Source organism: Elephas maximus, chromosome 1, assembly GCF_024166365.1.
Source record: "Elephas maximus indicus isolate mEleMax1 chromosome 1, mEleMax1 primary haplotype, whole genome shotgun sequence".
NCBI classification, from domain to species: Eukaryota; Metazoa; Chordata; class Mammalia; order Proboscidea; family Elephantidae; genus Elephas; species Elephas maximus.
Genome location: NC_064819.1, coordinates 88,771,627 through 88,779,444, shown reverse-complemented (window position 1 = coordinate 88,779,444; position 7,818 = coordinate 88,771,627). Strand labels below are relative to the sequence as shown.

General features: G+C 37.3%; 1 pseudogene; it reads right to left on the bottom strand.

The window, feature by feature from the left end:
* Positions 1 to 5,106: 5,106 nt before the first annotated feature.
* On the bottom strand, positions 5,107 to 6,032 carry LOC126076715 (olfactory receptor 12D2-like; annotated as a pseudogene).
* Positions 6,033 to 7,818: the final 1,786 nt, after the last annotated feature.

The following is a 7,818-nucleotide window of genomic DNA, read 5'->3' as shown; positions in this document are numbered from 1 at the left end:
GAAGAACATCATTGTAGTGAAAGGGGTGTTTTAAGGAGAATGTGCTCATCCTCTGCCCACTACACCCCACCCCCAAGTTTAAACTTAACTCTTAACCCTTTCCCAAAACTAAACACTCATGATAAAGACAGTTTTGGGAAAATTTTAAATAAGTAGAAAAGCAACAACTAGCCTATAGAATGCAGACATGCAAACTTAACTGATCCAAGCTGCCTCCTCCTGATTAAGAGAATGACGACCAACCATTTTGGGAAACCCCTTAACAGTTTGTACTGTATATAAGCTGATCAAAAGTATAATATGACAAGGTCATTTCTCTGGAGGTTTTTTCCCTGTTTGATCATATTTTTCTTTTGATAGGTGAAATAGACAAAAGCCTATGCATCAACAAAAGAGTATTACAAAGAAGTTCCTCTGTTGTAACCTAGACTATGATTAAGAAAAACAAACAAAAACAAAGAAAGTATCTTCTGGTAAGGTGTAACTATAGGCCTGCCATTCAGTACTTGGAGTCTGAATTTATACCACTTGAGGCCTCTATGAATCCTCAAGATCAATTGTTAATATAACAATTGATCTTAGGATGGTTATATCCCTGTGTTTAATGGCTTAGGTAAATACATCTGAAGGTATTCATTCAGGGGTGTCATGAAGAATATTTAAAAACCAGAATTGACTTGCCTGCAACTTTTTTTTTTTTGGTTATAGTGAAATAATTTAATATGGATCATTTAACTCTCCAACTGAACTAAAATATATATTATAAAACTGTTCCTAGGTGATAAAATATTCTCCAAATCATTTTCATAATTAAAAAAATTTAAAATTAAAGTTTTCCTAGCTCTTATAATAAAACCAGCCAAACCAAGCCCACTGCTGTTGAGTCGATTACAACTCATAGCGACCCTATAGGACAGAGTAGAACCACCTGATAGAGTTTCCAAGGAGCGCCTGGAGGATTCGAACTGCCGACTTCTTGGTTAGCAGCCGTAGCACTCAACCACTTCGCTACCAGGGTTTCCTGCTCTTATAATAGAACAAAAAATTTATACGTTCAATATGTTTGAAATTGAAGAAGTCACAATGTTTAAGTGAAATGTCTTAGGTAATTAATAGACTTAATTCTTCTTAATTTTTTTAATCTTAAATCCTTAAACTTTTGAAAAACATAATTTGGATGGCTTTCAGGATTCAATAAATTGAAAGAATCCAAGTGATTTTCTATCCATCAAAAGACAACATCAAGGAAATAAAAAGGTAAACAGCAGAGTCAGAGAACATATTTGTCGTCCAGCTTTCTGACAGAGATTTTAAATTAGATTCATATTCTATTAGATTAATTAAAATGGCAGACAAATCAATAGAAAAATGGGTAAAACACTTAAATAGGCAGTTCACGAAAGAATACCCAAATGGCCAAAAAATATATTAAAAAGTGCTTACGGAAATGGAAATTAATACCATGTTGTTGTTGTTAGCTGCCCTCGAGTTGGCTGCCAACTCATGATGACCCTATGCACAACGGAATGAAATGATCCCAGGATCTGTGCCATCCTTATGACCAGTTGCAGATTGTTTCTGTTGTGAGCCTTATGATTTTCAGAGGTACATGGCCAGGTCTTTCTTCCTAGACCACCTTAATCTGGAAGGTCTGCTGAAACCTGTTCAGCATCATAGCAACATACAAACCATAACTAAGAGGTGGGCAGTGGCTGTGCATAAGCTTCATTAGTTGGAACTGAACTTGATTCTCTTGTATGGGAGGTTGGAATTCTGTCATTGAACCACCAATGCCTCACCAGAAATAAACATAAACCAGTTGATGTGACTTTGACTCATTGTGACCCATGTGTGTCAAAGTAAAACTTCGCTCCATAGGGTTTTGAATGGCTGACTTTTCAGTAGTAGATTGCCAGGCCTTTTTTCCAAGTAGCCTCTGGGTGGACTTGAATCTCCAACCTTTATGTTAGGAGCTGAAATTTTAAAGTGTTTGCACTACCAAGGGACTAACGTGGGATCTATTACCTCTTCCCCTGAAGCTGGGTTGGCCTGTGACTGCTTTGACTAATAAAGGATAGTAGAAGTAATGTTAATGCCAGTCCTGGGCATAGCCTTAAGACAACTGGAAGGTTTGTCTTGGTCTGTTGGTCCCTGAGCCACCATGTATAATGTCTGCCCTTTGAGGCTTCCCTAGTCAAGAAGCACATGCTAACCACATGGAGAAGCTAGAAATATGGAAAGAGAGAGGAAGAAAGAGAGACTTTGTCAGCTCTCACCTATTCAATACCCACCTGTTCAAGTCATCCTGGCTGAGAATTCAGACATTATTAAATAAAGTCAAGCCTTCCAGGCTGTGCTTTTTCCAATATCTAACCCACAGAATCATGTAATTTCATGAAAGGATTTAAGCCACTAAGCTTTGGGATACTAGTTTTTTATGTTGCAAGAGGTCACCAGAACTCCGTGGTCCTCTGTAGTTCACAGTGTTTGTGCAGATTATGTCATGTGACAAATTCTTACCAAGAGAAATGATGTGTTACTGCTACTCTGTGACAGTTCATACACTTATTCTCATCAGTAAAAATAGAATCAAAGGATCAAAGAAGGTGAAGTTGAAAATAGAAAAAAGCGCAGAGAGACGTCAGAACTAGTTTGGGTTTGCAAAAGTTAGTGCAAAGACTTTGAATAGTCAGTTCACTCGTCCAAATTATCTTTTCATAGTGTTGTCTGTCTGTCTCTCTAAATAGTTATCAAAGCTGGTACCTCACCATCTTTTCAGGGACCACATGCACGTCTAGATACTTAGAAACGTAGTTTGTCTGTTAACGCAAGAAATACCTCAGCAACTAAGACTTCATTGTTTTTCCTAGTGGGAGTTTTGTGTCAAGAAAGGAAAAGAAAATAAAATTTCGATGAATGCTTCCTTTTTACCTCTCTTATAACGATCTGTCAAAAAAAAAAAAAAAGAGGGAAGGGATAGAAATAGAAAAACAAGACAGAAAAGTAAAAGTAACGCATGAATGACATAGGAAAGGATTCTGGAGATTTTTTTCAACCTGACTCCACTTTTAATTATATTCCACAGTAATTCTTTTTTGTTTTCTTTTAATGTCTGTGAAAAAATGTATATATGACACAACATTTGCTAATTTTGCATTTTCTGTTGTACAATCTAGTGATATCAATTACATTAGTCATGTCGTGCTTGATAATTCACTCAGTTGATTATTTTTTTGAGAAGGCTCTGCTTGCAGTTTTACTTTTTATAATATTTATCTTGTGTTTACACAGCAAATTAGGTTCCCTTTCAAAGATCTCTACACAAGTTCTTCAGTGATATTGGTTACTTTTCTCACAACATGTCAACATTCTTATTATTTCCGTTTTGGTTGTTCCTTTTCCATTATTCTAGTGTCCCTGCCCTCCCGCTTACCTTCTCACCTTTTCTTTAGGGTGAATGTTGACTGTTTGGTTTCATATAGATGATTTTTTTAAAGGAGTACAACACTCATGGGTGATATTGTTTATTTTATGACTCAATCTATTACCTAACTGAAAGATGACCTCCGGAGGCAGATTCTGTACAAAATTAAAAGGGTATCTCAGGACAGTAGTCTCGAGGGTTCTTCCAGAATGTAGTGGTCAGTAAGTCTGAACTTTTTTAAATAGTTGAGTTTTACTCTACATTTTTCTTCCTTTCTCTCCAGATCATCTATTGTGCTCCTGGTCAGAATGGTTGGTAGTGGTAGTCAGGCAGAATCTAGCTCTGTTCTTAGGGTAGATGAGGCTGTGGTTCGTATAGGATGTTAGTCCTGTAGATGAATTTCTTCTTTGAGTCTTTGCTTTCCTTCTTTCTCTTTTACTCCAGGCTAGTAGAGACCAATAAATGTACTTTAGATGGCCGTTTGCAAGCTTTTGAGACCACAGATGATACTCACCAAACTAGATGTAGAAGGTAAACTTCATGAACTATGCTATGCCAAGTGACTGAATTGTCCCATGAGACTATGGTCCTAAGCCTTCAAACCCTGTAAACCAACCCCACTAGGTGTTTTGTCATGTTTAGGAAGTACCTGTTACTGTGCCCCTTATGTGCTTTATTATATACATGAATATATATGTAATACACACACATATATATAGTACTGTATGTGTATATATATATACACACACATATGCCTACAGATACACGTCTATGTGCACATGTATATACACACATGTACCTTTCTTTACTCATATATGCATGCATTTCTACCTATGTAACCATACATATATTTTATGGTTATTATTGCAAAATTGTATATGTTAACATTTAGCAAAAATGTCCCTTTCCTTGCACACTTTTTAGTATCATCACTTACCTTGATCAAATTTTGCAGACTTTGCCCACATTCAGTATTGCCTTTCAGCCAGTAGACTTTTAAAATGTCTCTGGAAATAGAGATGCCAGATCTCTTTAGAACCATTGGCTGTTTTATTTCTGTTAATTAGTGATTACAATTAATTTGTTTTAATTACTGATTTGGCTGTGTTTGGTGAACAAGAAATCATGACACACCTCTTAAGAATTCTCCTTAATTCATATGTAAGTTTGCATTTGCTTTAACAATTAAGTAACCATGACCCTAAAAAAAATCTTCAAAATATAAAAGCATAATAAATTTATTACTCACACTAAAATGGGCTAACCTAAAGGGATTACAGAGATAAACAAAGCTAAACATTTTCTATTTACCCAATACATGAGTAATATAGGCACATTTGTATACCTGATTTCATACAACAGCATGCGGTTTCCATGGCTAGTGTCCATCTTGTTTATACTACATACCTACCTGCTCCAGCATATCAATAATTGTTTGGATGGCACAGGACTAGGCAGTGTTTCATTCTGTTGTACAAAGGGCTTCTATGAGTAGGAACCAACTTGATGGAAAGTAATAACAATAGCACCAACTAGACTGAATTTTACCATTTATATTTCTTTTATTCACTTCCCACTTTTATACATATTCTAAACCAATTGAGAAGCAGTATAAATTCAAATTTTAACTTTCTCATTGTACGCTTCTTTATGCCTCAGAGGAGTTCTCTAGATCATTCAAGTTATAGCTTCCTTCTGATCACCCTAATCAAAGCCTTCTTCACCTCCTTGTTCCTCAAAGTATAGATTAATGGATTTAGCACAGGAGTGGCCACAGGGTACATGATAGCGATGATCGAGTCCTGATTCATGTTGCTGCCTGAGGCAGGATGAATATAAATGAGGATAACAGGAGCATAGGAAAGAATGACTACCATGAAGTGGGAGGCACAGGTAGACAATGCTCTGTGAAGCATGCTACAAGAATGGGTCTTGAAGACAAGATAGGTGATAATGTAGAAATAGGAGAGAAGTGTGAGAAAGAAGGGACCCATAGCAATGGTCCCTGTGACAGTACTGAGCAGCCATTGGTTGAGCTCAATGTTCCCACATGCCAACTCCAACAAGGGTTTAATATCACAGAAGAAGTGACGGATTTGGTTGGAACCACAGAAGTTCAAGTGAGAGGTCATTATGGAGTGTAGCAGTGCATGGAAAAACCCAATGACCCAGATTGTGCTAGCCATCTGGGTACAGCACTGATGATTCATGATGACTGTGTAATGAAGAGGTTTGCAGATAGCCACAAAGCGGTCCAAGGCCATCACAGCCAACAGCATGGCTCTGTGCTGCCCAGGAAGTGAAAGAAATGAAGCTGGCTTATGCATCCCACAAAAGAAATTGCTTTGTGTGTAGAGAAGAAGTTCTCTAGCATCTTTGACAGTGTCACTGTGGAGTAGCAGATATCTAGACACGAGAGGTTTCCCAGGAAGAAATACATAGGTGAATGGAGTCTTAGATCAGAGATGACAATCATCAGCATAGCTCCATTCCCAGCCACAATGACAAAGTAGATGGTGAGGAAAACCACAAAGAGAACAGGCTGCAGTTCTTGGATGTCTGTCACTCTCAGGAGGAGAAATTCAGTGACTGAGGTTTGATTCAGCATCACTTAAAAGAAGGGGCAAAATAATATGTATGGAACACTTTCTGTAATGAGAATCAGAATCTTCCCAGCCCAGGATCTTCTTGCCCAGAAAAAGTGTCTTGAGGGAGAATATAGTTGTTTTGAAGGATTCTGGGTGGCACAAATGGTTTGTGCTCCATTACTAACAGAAAGGTTGGCCATTTGAACCCATACAGTGGCTCCTTAGAAGGAAGGCCCAGCATTTTGCTTCTGTAAAGACTGCAGCAAAGAAAATCCTATGGAGCTAGGTTCTAGTTTTTAACACGTGGAGTCATCATGAGTCGAAATCTACTCGCTGGCAACTGGTTTTCTTTTTACAGCTCTTTTACATGATCCCAACCTCGAGGTTTTATAAAATGTCAGTCATTAAAGTGTAAAATATTAAGGCTACATGTCTGTTCTTTGTCTGACTCAGTCTATGTTATTTTTTCTTTATTGGATTTATCGTTAATATTTTACTGTCTCTCAGATATCTAGAGCATGTTGTCAGCCACCCATTTTCTCTGCCTGTGAACATCTACACTGTGACAGAACTTCCTTTCATCTTCCTAAGTCAGCTCTAATAAGGTACAAATTTTAAGTAGTCTACCACATTGCTATCTCTAAACCTACTATGAAACCACCTGGAAGATTTTAGCAAAATGAAAATAAACAGAGAAGAACTCATTAAGTTCTTTAAAGACCACAAAGTCTTTAAAGAAACAAAAACAAAAAAGCCCCTTAAAATAGTATTAGTAGCTTTTCCTGATCTTCAGAAGTAAACTGGGCTAGAGGTATGCTCTTACTGGTCCCTTTCTGAGCAACATCCACAGGAGAGTAATGAAGCTTTAGTTGGTATAGGAAAGAAGGCGTATTAATCACATATTATTAGCCTGAGGTTTATTTGAAATTTGAATGCATGTCCTGACAAGCTTAGTTTATTCCTATAATACGAGCCTTAATATTTTCTGAAAGTAGAATTCTCATATTACTTCTTTGACTACAAATGGTATAATGCTTCCATTTTCTAGTTGCTCTTGGACTCTTTTTTCTTTCTCACGTTCGTGAATTCCTGGGTAAATAAAGTTCTTCCTCCAGTAGGCTCATCAGTTCTTCCCTTAGACCACCCAATACTGACATCTCTTCGAAGTATCTATGGCTTCAGCCCCCTTGAAGTCCCCCTATCTTCTCTGGTGATCTATTTCCTTAAGTCCTATTTTTCTCTTGCCAGTAATGACATCACTCTTCAGATATTAAGGAATATTCTGCTTCAAGTGACTTTCATCATGTTCACTTCTAGTTCCATTAACGTGACGCTGTCAGTTATGTTGCCTTCCATCATCCCAAAAGGCTATCTGCTACATATTGGCTCTGTCCAAAGTCTTCACAAATTTCCAGCTCTTCTCATTCAAAAAGCATGTTTTGTCTTTTTTGTCCTTTCCATCAAATAAAGTTTCTGTATTCTACTAAAGAAACACATTAATTTTCATTTCACTCACAGGATTGAAATAGTAGTGTTTTCTTCAGTGAATGTTAAAATGCTTGATAAAATTGTAAGTAACTTTAAGAAGGCTTAATGTTTGACTAAATTGAGACCACTTACTGAGAGGAAGGAAAACCTTGGAATCTTTGTTTTTTCCATTATTTGAAAAGTTGTTGTTGTTATTAGTTGCCTTTGAGTCAGTTCCAACTAATGGCATCATTTTGTGTGCAGAGTGGATCTACTCCTTAGGGTTTTCAAGGCTGTGACCTTTTGGAAGCAGAGGCATAGTGTATAAGGGGAGCCCGA